We start from the raw sequence: 14,731 nt of genomic DNA on the forward strand, positions 1-14,731 counted from the left end.
AAACACACCACCAGACGTGGACCTGCCCACCAGAAAGACAAGATCTAGCCTCATCCACCAGAACACAGGCACTAGTACCCTCCACCAGGAAGCCTACACAACCCACTGAACCAACCTTAGCCACTGGGGACAGACACAAAAAACAACAGGAACTACGAACCTTCAGCCTGCAAAAAAGGAGACCCCAAACACAGTAAGATAAGCAAAATGAAAAGACAGAAAAACACACCGCAGATGAAGGAGCAAGATAAAAACCCATCAGACCTAACAAATGAAGAGGAAATAGGCAGTCTACCTGAAAAAGAATTCAGAATAATGATAGTAAGGTTGATCCGAAATCTTGGAGATAGAATGGACAATAGAATGGACAAATTGCAAGAATCAGTTAACAAGGACCTAGAAGAACTAAAGATGAAACAAGCAACGATGAACAACACAATAAATGAAATTAAAAGTACTCTAGATGGGATCAATAGCAGAATAACTGAGGCAGAAGAACGGATAAGTGACCTGGAAGATAAAATAGTGGAAATAACTACTGCAGAGCAGAATAAAGAAAAAAGAATGAAAAGAACTGAGGACAGTCTCAGAGACCTCTGGGACAACATTAAACGTACCAACATTCGAATTATAGGGGTTCCAGAAGAAGAAGAGAAAAAGAAAGGGACTGAGAAAATATTTGAAGAGATTATAGTTGAAAACTTCCCTAATATGGGAAAGGAAATAGTTAATCAAGTCCAGGAAGCACAGAGAGTCCCATACAGGATAAATCCAAGGAGAAATACGCCAAGACACATATTAATCAAACTGTCAAAAATTAAATACAAAGAAAACATATTAAAAGCAGCAAGGGAAAAACAACAAATAACACACAAAGGAATCCCCATAAGGTTAACAGCTGATCTTTCAGCAGAAACTCTGCAAGCCAGAAGGGAGTGGCAGGACATATTGAAAGTGTTGAAGGAGAAAAACCTGCAACCAAGATTACTCTACCCAGCAAGGATCTCATTCAGATTTGATGGAGAAATTAAAACCTTTACAGACAAGCAAAAGCTGAGAGAGTTCAGCACCACCAAACCAGCTCTACAACAACTGCTAAAGGAACTTCTCTAGGCAAGAAACACAAAAGAAGGAAAAGACCTACAATAACAAACCCAAAACAATTAAGAAAATGGGAATGGGAACACACATATCGATAATTACCTTAAATGTAAATGGACTAAATGCTCCCACCAAAAGACACAGATTGGCTGAATGGATACAAAAACAAGACCCATATATTTGCTGTCTACAAGAGACCCACTTCAGACCTAGAGACACATACAGACTGAAAGTAAGGGGATGGAAAAAGGTATTTCATGCAAATGGAAACCAAAAGAAAGCTGGAGTAGCAATTCTCATATCAGACAAAATAGACTTTAAAACAAAGACTATTAGAAGAGACAAAGAAGGACACTACATAATGATCAAGGGATCGATCCAAGAGGAAGATATAACAATTGTAAATATTTATGCACCCAACATAGGTGCACCTCAATACATAAGGCAAATACTGACAACCATAAAAGGGGAAATCGACAGTAACACATTCATAGTAGGGGACTTTAACACCCTACTTTCACCAATGGACAGATCATCCAAAATGAAAATAAATAAGGAAACACAAGCTTTAAATGATACATTAAATGAGATGGAGTTAATTGATATTTATAGGACATTCCATCCAAAAACAACAGAATACACATTTTTCTCAAGTGCTCATGGAACATTCTCCAGGATAGATCATATCTTGGGTCACAAATCAAGCCTTGGTAAATTTAAGAAAATTGAAATTGTATCAAGTATCTTTTCCGACCACAACGCTATGAGACTCGATATCAATCACAGGAGAAGATCTGTAAAAAATACAAACACATGGAGGCTAAACAATACACTACTTAATAACGAAGTGATCACTGAAGAAATCAAAGGGGAAATCAAAAAATACCTAGAAACAAATGACAATGGAGACACGACGACTCAAAATCTATGGGATGCAGCAAAAGCAGTTCTAAGAGGGAAGTTTATAGCAATACAATCCCACCTTAAGAAACAGGAAACATCTCGAATAAACAACCTAACCTTGCACCTCAAGCAATTAGAGAAAGAAGAACAAAAAAACCCCAAAGTTAGCAGGAGGAAAGAAATCATAAAAATCAGATCAGAAATAAATGAAAAAGAAATGAAGGAAACGATAGCAAAGATCAATAAAACTAAAAGCTGGTTCTTTGAAAGGATAAACAAAATTGATAAACCATTAGCCAGACTCATCAAGAAAAAAAGGGAGAAGACTCAAATCAATAGAATTAGAAATGAAAAAGGAGAAGTAACAACTGACACTGCAGAAATACAAAAGATCATGAGAGATTACTACAAGCAACTCTATGCCAATAAAATGGACAACCTGGAAGAAATGGACAAATTCTTAGAAAGGCACAACCTGCCAAGACTGAATCAGGAAGAAATAGAAAATATGAACAGACCAATCACAAGCACTGAAATTGAAACTGTGATTAAAAATCTTCCAACAAGCAAAAGCCCAGGACCAGATGGCTTCACAGGCGAATTCTATCAAACATTTAGAGAAGAGCTATCACCTATCCTTCTCAGACTCTTCCAAAATATAGCAGAGGGAGGAACACTCCCAAACTCATTCTACGAGGCCACCATCACCCTGATACCAAAACCAGACAAGGATGTCACAAAGAAAGAAAACTACAGGCCAATATCACTGATGAACATAGATGCAAAGATCCTCAACAAAATACTAGCAAACAGAATCCAACAGCACATTAAAAGGATCATACACCATGATCAAGTGGGGTTTATTCCAGGAATGCAAGGATTCTTCAATATACGCAAATCAATCAACGTGATACACCATATTAACAAATTGAAGGAGAAAAACCATATGATCATCTCAATAGATGCAGAGAAAGCTTTTGACAAAATTCAACACCCATTTATGATAAAAACCCTGCAGAAAGTAGGCATAGAGGGAACTTTCCTCAACATAATAAAGGCCATATATAACAAACCCACAGCCAACATCGTCCTCAATGGTGAAAAACTGAAAGCATTTCCACTAAGATCAGGAACAAGACAAGGTTGCCCACTCTCACCACTCTTATTCAACATAGTTTTGGAAGTTTTAGCCACAGCAATCAGAGAAGAAAAGGAAATAAAAGGAATCCAAATCGGAAAAGAAGAAGTAAAGCTGTCACTGTTTGCAGATGACATGATACTATACATACAGAATCCTAAAGATGCTACCAGAAAACTACTAGAGCTAATCAATGAATTTGGTAAAGTAGCAGGATACAAAATTAATGCACAGAAATCTCTGGCATTCCTATACACTAAGGATGAAAAATCTGAAAGTGAAATCAAGAAAACACTCCCATTTACCATTGCAACAAAAAGAATAAAATACCTAGGAATAAACCTACCTAAGGAGACAAAAGACCTGTATGCAGAAAATTATAAGACACTGATGAAAGAAATTAAAAATGATACAAATAGATGGAGAGATATACCATGTTCTTGGATTGGAAGAATCAACATTGTGAAAATGACTCTACTACCCAAAGCAATCTACAGATTCAATGCAATCCCTATGAAACTACCACTGGCATTTTTCACAGAACTAGAACAAAAAATCTCACAATTTGTATGGAAACACAAAAGACCCCGAATAGCCAAAGCAATCTTGAGAACGAAAAATGGAGCTGGAGGAATCAGGCTTCCTGACTTCAGACTATACTACAAAGCTACAGTAATCAAGACAGTATGGTACTGGCACAAAAACAGAAATATAGATCAATGGAACAGGATAGAAAGCCCAGAGAAAAACCCACGCACATATGGTCACCTTATCTTTGACAAAGGAGGCAGAAATGTACAGTGGAGAAAGGACAGCCTATTCAACAAGTGGTGCTGGGAAAACTGGACAGCTACATGTAAAAGTATGAGATTAGATCACTCCCTAACACCATACACAAAAATAAGCTCAAAATGGATTAAAGACCTAAATGTAAGGCCAGAAACTATCAAACTCTTAGAGGAAAACATAGGCAGAACACTCTATGACATAAATCACAGCAAGATCCTTTTTGACCCACCTCCTAGAGAAATGGAAATAAAAACAAAAGTAAACAAATGGGACCTAATGAAACTTAAAAGCTTTTGCGCAGCAAAGGAAACCATAAAGAAGACCAAAAGACAACCCTCAGAATGGGAGAAAATATTTGCAAATGAAGCAACTGACAAAGGATTAATCTCCAAAATTTATAAGCAGCTCATGCAGCTTAATAACAAAAGAACAAACAACCCAATCCAAAAATGGGCAGAAGACCTAAATAGACATTTCTCCAAAGAAGATATACAGAGTGCCAACAAACACATGAAAGAATGCTCAACATCACTAATCATGAGAGAAATGCAAATCAAAACTACAATGAGATATCATCTCACACCAGTCAGAATGGCCATCATCAAAAAATCTAGAAACAATAAATGCTGGAGAGGGTGTGGAGAAAAGGGAACCCTCTTACACTGTTGGTGGGAATGTAAATTGATACAGCCACTGTGGAGAACAGTATGGAGGTTCCTTAAAAAGCTACAAATAGAACTACCATATGACCCAGCAATCCCACTACTGGGCATATACCCTGAGAAAACCATAATTCAAAAAGAGTCATGTACCAAACTGTTCATTGCAGCTCTATTTACAATAGCCCAGAGATGGAAACAACCTAAGTGTCCATCATCGGATGAATGGATAAAGAAGATGTGGCACATATATACAATGGAATATTACTCAGCCACAAAAAGAGACGAAATTGAGCTATTTGTAATGAGGTGGATAGACCTAGAGTCTGTCATACAGAGTGAAGTAAGTCAGAAAGAGAGAGACAAATACCGTATGCTAACACATATATATGGAATTTAAGAAAAAAAAATGTCATGAAAAACCTAGGGGTGAAACAGGAATAAAGACACAGACTTACTAGAGAATGGACTTGAGGCTATGGGGAGGGGGAAGGGTAAACGGTGACAAAGCAATAAAGAGGCATGGACATGTATACACTACCAAACGTAAGGTAGATAGCTAGTGGGAAGCAGCCGCATAGCACAGGGAGATCAGCTCGGTGCTTTGTGACCGCCTGGAGGGGTGGGATAGGGAGGGTGGGAAGGAGGGTGACGCAAGCAGGAAGAGATATGGGAACATATGTATATATATAACTGATTCATTTTGTTGTGAAGCTGAAACTAACATACCATTGTAAAGCAATTATGCTCCAATAAAGATGTTTAAAAAAAAAATGTTAATGTCATCCAAAAACATTCCCACATAAACATCCAGAATAATGTATGGCTACATATCTGGGCATTGTGGTCCAGCCAAGTTGACACATAAAATTAAAAGTGGTCAAATAATAGCAATTTCAGGGATGAGATCACACCCTGAGAGATGCTATTTTTCAGGAAAACAGTTTTCCTTCTTTCTCTGCATTCACTAAAGCACTTTATAAGGCTGTTAAAACCAGGTGGGGAAGGGCTGCCAGTGATTGGGCCTATGGGAATGATAGGAATGGCAGGTGTGAGACATGAAAATGTAGGTCCCAGAGGTTAGGTACTCAAGCTTTAGAAGAGGCTCACCCCCACGGAGTCCTCTGCTGTGGCAAGAAAAAGATATGGTTAGACCCCCAAAGAAAATAATAACGTTCATCAATACCAATTCCTATCAGCAAATCTTGAACCTGATCAAAAATGAGCTGATCATGGGCTTCCCTGGTGGCACAGTGGTTGAGAGTCCGCCTGCCGGTGCAGGGGACACGGGTTCGTGCCTCGGTCCGGGAAGATCCCACATGCCGCGGAGCGGCTGGGCCCGTGAGCCACGGCCGCTGAGCCTGCGCGTCCGGAGCCTGTGCTCCGCAACGGGAGAGGCCACAACAGTGAGAAGCCCGCGTACCACAAAAAAAAAAATGAGCTGACCATCTGCAAGCTTGTGACTATCTACTCTTAGAACAATGCCAGAATAGCACTTTGGCGCACTGCCCGTGGACACATATAAGCAAAATATTTGTGGCCAATATTCAAATCCTCATGATGACATAGGTGAGAATGATAAGATTTCTGCAAGGACTTCTCAGAAGATAGATTAAATGCAAAGAGACTAATGGCTATATGTAACATGGCACATACCTGGAGATGAATGAATGTTCAAAATTAAGATTCTCATGAAACACATGCCCAGGCTAAACACAGACAGTGTCCACAAGAGACTGTTGGATGACCATGCTGAGGCTACCTGTGCTATGAGGAGCAGCTACAGGCCAAGAATGAAAAGATCATCCAGACTCTGTCCAAGAAGGAAGAAACTAAGAAATAAATCTCCTCTTATCTGTACATAGTAGCGTCAACAATAGATGATCCAAAAAACTCAAGCCTTTACCTGGGGATTAAATGGTTAAAAGAAAGAGACAGAACACCTAAGGAATTTAATAAGTGATCAGAATAATATCACTAAATAAAAATTAATTTAATATTTAGGTTTAACCGTATGAAATTGCTATTTTTTAAATTAAATTAAATTTTTTTTGGCCACACTGCATGCAGGATCTTAGTTCCCTGACCAGGAATCGAACCCGTACCCCTGCATTGGGAGTGCAAAGTCTTAACCACTGGACTGCCAGGGAAGTCCCTGAAATTGCTATTATTTAACAACTTTTAACCTACAACAATGGCCGTTTCTTATGGTTCTGTTTAATATGTGTAGGAGTCAAGGTGAAGTCAAGATACAATCAGCAGACAGGAAAACTCTGCCCTATAAGTTATTATATTCTCATTCTAAGTCTAAGGAGATATAGCTGCTAATTGTGAAAGGGAAGCAGAATTGAAAATTTTGTTTTTATTGTTTTTTTTGTTTGTTTTTGGCCATGCTGTGCGGCTTGCGGGATCTTAATTCCCCTACCAGGAATTGAACCCTCACGCTCAGCAGTGAAAGCATGGAGTCCTAACCGCTGGAATGCCAGGGAATTTTCTGAAAATTTTAATACTGACAATTCAAAATTATAAAATCAGGGCCTTGAGATCAGTAGAACAGCTATTAAAGATTGTGCTGGTGCAAAGTGTAATATGTATCATGCATAATTATACAATGGAAAGAATTCTCTTTTCTCTTGCACATAGGACAAGTGGTTTGGCTAAACAAAGATAAGATTCTTTGAGGGCAAGGGCTGGGGGTTGGGGGAGAAAAATACTTATGCATGTATATGTATATTTGGTGTACGTGTGTGTGTATAAATATAGGAGTGTGTGAGTTTATGTGTGTAAGTGTATTATGTGTGTGCACACTTATGTACATGGGTAGCTATGTATGTGTGTGTGTAAGTGTAGGTATAGGTATATGTGAGGTAACATTTTCCAGTCATGACATTTACAATATTACAAAGAAGAGAAAACTTAGTCCTCGTCATCTTATTACTGTAGGTCTAGGTGCTGTACTGACTAGGTGTATGTGAGGTAACCTTTTCCAGTCATGATATAAATGAGATTCCAAAGAGAAAGGTTATGCCTCATTACCTCATTACCGTTGGTCTAGGTGCTGTCCTAAGGTCTCCCCTGGACATCCAAGACATTGCAGAATTGAGAATGATGGGAAATAGACTGAAGTCTGAAATAAGTCCATCTTCCTCCTTTCACCTTCCCCTTTCCACTTCTTCACTCTCTCTTTTCCTCCTCTCCTTTCCAGAAGTATGGGAATAGGGAAAACCTTTCATATGGGAGATGCTGACTGCCCTAAGGGAGAAGCTGCTCCTGCTCTAGTTAACTCACAATTTTTGCATCTTCTCCCTTGGCCTATGACTTCTTCTGGAAACTGATGCACTAGCTCCTCCTGGTATATGAGACCTGATGAGATTTACCAGGATAACTGCTTTACCAGGTTTTGTGTGTGTGTGTGTGCTTTGTCACACAGCTTTCAATTTTTCTCAGTTGTGTATATTCATTTCAAATAAGGAGGCTTAATTTGTAAATTGTTAATTAACCAAGATAAGAAAAGAATAATTAATTCTACAAAGCCTAAAGGCTTGAATCTAAGGTATTCTTAAGAACTGTATCATATGTTTCTCCAAAGCACTTATCATCTAAGCTTATTACTTCACAAAGATCTTTTAAGCTTTGCAAATATCATTCACAAACTGAAAGATTAGATTCAGGGAAGTAGAGAATAGCCAAAGTCCAAGAAAATATCCTTGATCTGGATAACTCTACAATGTTTTGGAAGCAGTACAAAGAAAAATGCATAATACTAGTGTTGGCCTACAATGCCCAGATTATGAGTCTGATTACTGCCTTAATCACCTCACTTTCTATTCATACTATTAGGGGATATTTGACAAAAATGAATTTGAATTAATACAAGGTGTAACAAATTCAAAAGAGGCAAACTTCTCTTTAACTTAACAGGTATTTAGCATCTAATATACACCAAGTAGTGCAGGAGAAATAAAATTAATATAAAAGAGTAAAGCTTTAAGGAGTTCAAAATGTTTTCTGGGAAGTGGAAATTCCAATTTTGGTAGCATCCCTATGAAGTCTTGGTTCAAAAAGTTCCACCAAAGCCAGACATTCCAACATACTTAACTCATGGCTTTTGAGACTGCTTTAAAAACACCTATGCCAGGAACATGAACACACCTACGAAAGAAACAAGGGAAGTAACCATCAAAGAAACCTTGTGGACCCCTGCTTGGGTTCTGCAAATATTGAAAAAACAACCACCTTGAGTTCAAGGAGGACAGAAATGAGTACTCTCTGAACCAGTCTGTCTCAACACGTAGGCGTTCCAACCCCAACCTGCTCTTGCAGCTCTCCTTCCTTCCATCATGATCCTGGATCCTAGATTACTCAGCCAACACTGCTTCCCTGGAAATCAGTCCTCTTTGGCATAATAGGCTGACAGGACTTGATTTTGCTATTACAGGTTTCCTTTCCCTTTTGATTCCACAGATTCCCATCACAGCATCTGATTCTACTTGAATGGGCATGCATTGTTGGAAATTTGACACTGGAGGCAAATAAATAGAGATGGCCTGGTGCCTGGTCAACAAAACTACACTGTTGTCCCTGAATAGATAGAACAAGAGAAACTAAAGATTTGGCTTTTATCCTTGAGGAGCCTACATATAGAGGAGAAAAAATATGTGTACATGTATTATTTTACATTATATATAAATATGAAAGAACTCAAGTATAATTAGAGGAACAAGAAATAACACTGTCAAATAAAAATTGCCATGGAAAAGGGGGTAAAAGAATGATCAAAATGATGTGAAATAAACATGAGGAGGCTTCCTGAACGAAGAGAAGTACATTCAAGATACAGAAAATGGGTTAGGCAAAAAGGCATGAAAACATAGTTCATTAAGTTTTAGGCAATCATAATTTTTATATTCTTAAAAAGCATATAGGGCTTCCCTGGTGGCGCAAGTGGTTGAGAGTCCGCCTGCCGATGCAGGGGACACGGGTTCGTGCCCCGGTCCGGGAAGATCCCACATGCCGCGGAGCGGCTGGGCCCGTGAGCCATGGCCGCTGAGCCTGCGCGTCCGGAGCCTGTGCTCCGCAAAGGGAGAGGCCACAACAGTGAGAGGCCCGCGTACCGCAAAAAAAAGAAAAAAAAAAAAAAAAAAAAAAGCATATAGCAGTTCTAGAATAAAACAAATTCTGGAGAAGGATGTTTATTTATTTATTTATTTATATTTCTCTTTGATTTGATGGAGAAGGAAAACAGGAATAATACAGATATAGAAGAGAATTTTAATTCTGAGTAGTAGTTTTGATTATGAATCCTAGATTTTAAATGAAATCAATATTGGCATTATCTAAGTCTAAACTCACGAATGTCACTAAACCTGTAGCACTGACACAACCTTATTTGGGAAGAATGCTTAGAGTATTTTACTCCTCTCCCTTCTTTTTAAATAGTATCTTAAAAATCTAATAAATATTTATGTTGTACATTTTATAAAAATAGATGGTTATGTGAAGAGCATAAATTTCATCTCATTACATGGACGAACACTGTAAGGCTTAGAACAGTCCAAAGTGAGGACTGCCACAGGATTGAATAAATTTCACAGCCACAGGATTGAATAATTTCAATCTACAGGATTGAATACACTTCCATTAGTGGAAATGTTCAAAAATGACTATTAAAGTCCTTATTGAGTCTGTTACAATATTGCTTCTTTTTTTTTTTTTATGTTTTGGTGTTTTGGCTGCAAGGCATGTGGTATCTTAACTCCCCGACCAGGGATCAAATCCGCACCCCCTGCACTGGAAGGCAAAGTCTTAACCACTGGACCGCCAGGGAAGTCCCATTAAGGGCACTTCTAACTTTGATCCTGTGATTTCATGGCTCTAGCTGAGAGATTTCCATATGAGCAATCATCTTTATTCATGCAGAGTCTTCAACAGAGGTAAATATTCCACTTTATTCTAGCAATGAGCTACATAACCGTCTATGTCCTTCCCAAGAACACCACCAGGGATTCTCGGCATTGCCTAGCATTTCACAAAGTTTGGCTCTGGAAGCATCTGTGTCACAGTTGCGGGAATGATTACTAAACTTTTAGATTCCTAGGCCCCACCTCAGACCTACAAAAGAAGAATCTTTATGGGTGAATCCCAGACACCTACATGTTTAACAAGCTTTCCAAGTGACTGATATAACACTGTAATTTGCGAACCATTGCTCTAATCTTTGACATTCCTGCTGTAAAGGGAGAACAGTGAGGACTATTTGCAGTTATGATGGCAGTTGTAGAGTCATCCGTTCCTTAAGGAGTGAGTTAAGCTTGAAAATATCTCAAACATCATTTAAGCATTCAACCACCTTTGGAGAGTAAACTTACAGCATATAAAATGTTCCATGGTCTTTTCCTTACAAAAGACAATTTTCTACTTTCATGGACATTACAATTACTAACAGTAATCTTTCTTATAATTCTTTTTCTCACCAAAGAGTGAGAAAGGTGAATAAGGCCTCAGTTATCAGCAGTGTCTGGTCAAGATTTGAATCTATAAATATTTTAGCCTTTTTCATTTCTATTTGATATCAGAAAAGAACACAGTATTCAGATCATATTTGCAACCTAAACCACAGAACATGAGTTAAGAAATCCAAGGAAATCACCTCACTTATCTCCATTTTACTGTAAAAATAATTAGCTATTTGGTTGTATTACCAAACCATAACTGCTTTATCATCTGTCCTATAGTTTATAATGGCATTAACAAAATTGAAGATCCTAGACTCTCACCTACTATTTTTTCCATTACAGTTTTTTTAACTATATGGCAAAGATTTAGCTATTAGTAGTAAAAATATGGCTAAACTGGGCTAATTGAGAGAAAGCTAGTCCAAATTAATTTAAAAATTGATCATTAAGGCTTTTATAAAATATTATTTTCAATAATATATAAGATATCAAATTTAAAATATGAAATGCTAATAGTGAGCATAAATAATCTTTTTAGGCACATGAAAGTAAAGAAAAATAATTAATATTACTTAAGTTTTTGCAGATTTATTCTATAAATAGACCAGGTCCAAATCCTGTCTAAATTCTCACAAATTCCAAATAAAAAGTTTTGAATTTGCACTATGTATCTGCCTTTTGGATATTAATCATCAAATTATTGTGTAGATTAGATACCTTTCATGCCTACCTCAACTTATCATCTAAGGATATTTTTTATTAGACTAAGTTAAAAATACTCTTTAGACAGAAAATGTATTTTTATTCTTTAAGTAATTACTATAATACCCCTTAGGTACAAATCAAACATAAAGAAAATGTTAACATTTAAAGGTTACAAAATTTTCCCACAGGAAATATTTGAAAAGATCACTTCAATTTATAAGAATACATTTTGCCAAAGTTAGAAACATAATTTACAAATTCTAAATTTTAATTGGCTGCTAAAACCTAAGTTTCACTTATTCTAGAAAAGGAGTAGTTTTGGTTTGGGAGGCTAAACAAGATCATAAAAGAAAATAATTATTCATAGGAAATACTCTATTAGAACCCCATTTTAGGGGACCAGCAAAGTAAAATATTCTGAAAAGAATATATGTTTTGTTAGAAGTGTGTTAAAATATGTCCTAAGTAAATAAGTAGTGTTTCTTTGGTTATATAACTTGATTTAACCACTCAGATAATGACAGAACTAAAATGGGGCAGAGAGTAAGGTAGTGTAGTATGATATTGGTAGACAAAATCATACAAATCTTGGAGGCAGAAAGCCCTTGTTTGGGCATGGACATATATACACTACCAAATGTAAAATAGATAGCTAGTGGGAAGCAGCCGCATAGAACAGGGAGATCAGCTGGGTGCTTTGTGACCACCTAGAGGGGTGGGATAGGGAGGGTGGGAGGGAGACGCAAGAGGGAGGAGATATGGGGACATATGTACATGTATAACTGATTCACTTTGTTATAAAGCTGAAACTAACACACCACTGTATAGCAATTATACTCCAATAAAGATGTTAAAAAAAAAAAAGAAAGCCCTTGTTTGTAATCCTACTCTGTCACATGACAGCTGTATCACTTTGGACAATTTACATCATCTCTCTAAGCCTAGGCTTCCCCCTTTGTAAATAGGGATAAACAGTATCTACTTTCTAGAGTTTTTATGGAGACTAAATGAAATAACAACCTCAATGCACTTAGGACCAGAATTACTGTATATGAAGCCTTCAATATATATTAACCATTATACACACACACACACACACACACACACACACACACACACAATATATATGCCTGTGCATGAAAACTCCAGAAAAAAATATAAAGGTATACACAATAAATTGTTACTAAGTTCTGAGAAATAAAAAATGGATTCTAAATAAATCCATGTAATAGAATATTATAGACATTACATGGTCATTAAAAATCATATTTTTAAAAAATAATAAGTAACATAGGGAAATGGTAATGTTATAATGTTAAGTTAAAAAGCAATACATAAAGCCATAGATTCTGTGAAAAAAATGTATGCATAAGAAAAAATATTGGAAGGAAATGCCTCAAAATGTCCAGTGGTACTCTCTGTTTGGGGCATTATAGACAGTATTACACATGGTTGGATTTCCATCATCGTGGTCACTGTCCTTCTGACATACTCCTGTTCATTCAAGTCCTTTAAAAAGTATTGATTTTTGATGCCCCTAATTGACCATAATATTCCACATGTGTTTTAATACAGTAGCCACCAACACATAGATTGAAGCCATGAGAATGCATGACGTTGGTAAAAGTGAGTATGAATAAAGAAGAAAGACTATGATCCACAAACAGAAAAAGGACAAGAACCTCAAAAATATGCATTAGGGATGTAAAAAGCAAGAGGCGCACACAAATAAAAGCTGAAAAGAAATGATTAAAAATGTAAAATAAAAACCAAACTAGAGCTGATGAAGAAGCCGTGTATGGAGTTTTTAAAGAAGGAAGGGGGTTGACGGTGCTAGATGTCTAGTAAGGTAAGACATGCAATGAATTCAAGGCAAGGATACAAGGACACAGCACACACTGCTGATAGGAATCTGATATAATTCTCCATTTTTTCCTATCAACCTGGAATAACTGATCTCCCCTTTCTTTACGGCCCCATTTTATAAAACCTATAACATTTAATTGCATTTTGTACTCTTCATGTATAACTCTCCGTTTGGTGTACAAGGTGTCTGAGGATAGGGACCCAGTCTGACTAATCTCTATTCTCATTAGTCTCTAGCTTCCATCACAGGACCTGACTCATGGTAGGTAGTTAAGAGATGTTTGTTAAATGAATGCATAAGGACCAGACTTCCTGTTCCAATACATGTTATTCTAGGTAAAATTGACAAAATTCACCCCAAATTTGAATGTCATAATGCAAAGAAATTAAGCCAGAAGAAATTATTTCCTTTATGAAATTCTGATAATGTCTGTGTAATCAGATATAAAAGTGGGTACATATGCTATGCATATCCACAAATATTTATGCTGTCCAGACGTTCCTTCTATTTTGTTATTTTAATTCTCTCAGGGTATTTTCCTTTTTTCAAGTCTCTATTTATCACTTCATCATTCTTTGAATATAAATTTTAAAAAGCTATCCAAAGCTGCCTAGTCAGTTTAAGACAGTCACACCCTCAGCAGTTCAGCTGGACATATGACTAAAACCATGTCTAACAAGTTGATTGAAATTGATGAAAGTGGAAAAAGTATAAATTCAGTTGGTATTTGAAGAAGTGGGAAAGTAAAACATGAGTAGGCTTTAAAGTATATTTTTAATGTCTTCATATTTCCTAAACTGTAATTTTAATGAATCATCAGAAATTATTGTGTCTGTATGTACTATTCAGGGAATCTCAGGAAAAGTACAGTCATCACTGGGCGGTCGGGAAAACAGGTATAAGATTTTATGATACCTTTTCCGTGAGAGCCAACGTACCCCCAGTGTCAGCATTATGTGGTGTGATTCTTCCGGGACTGAACACCACCTGAAGAGTGAACCAAGCCAGCTCCTTCAAAAAACTTGACAAGTTTCTTCAAATATGCCAAAATTGCACCATTATTCCTTTGTTTGCTCCTGAAAATACTGAAATGAAGACAATTTCTCTTATTATG

Source organism: Orcinus orca, chromosome 1 (assembly GCF_937001465.1).
Source record: "Orcinus orca chromosome 1, mOrcOrc1.1, whole genome shotgun sequence".
NCBI lineage: Eukaryota > Metazoa > Chordata > Mammalia > Artiodactyla > Delphinidae > Orcinus > Orcinus orca.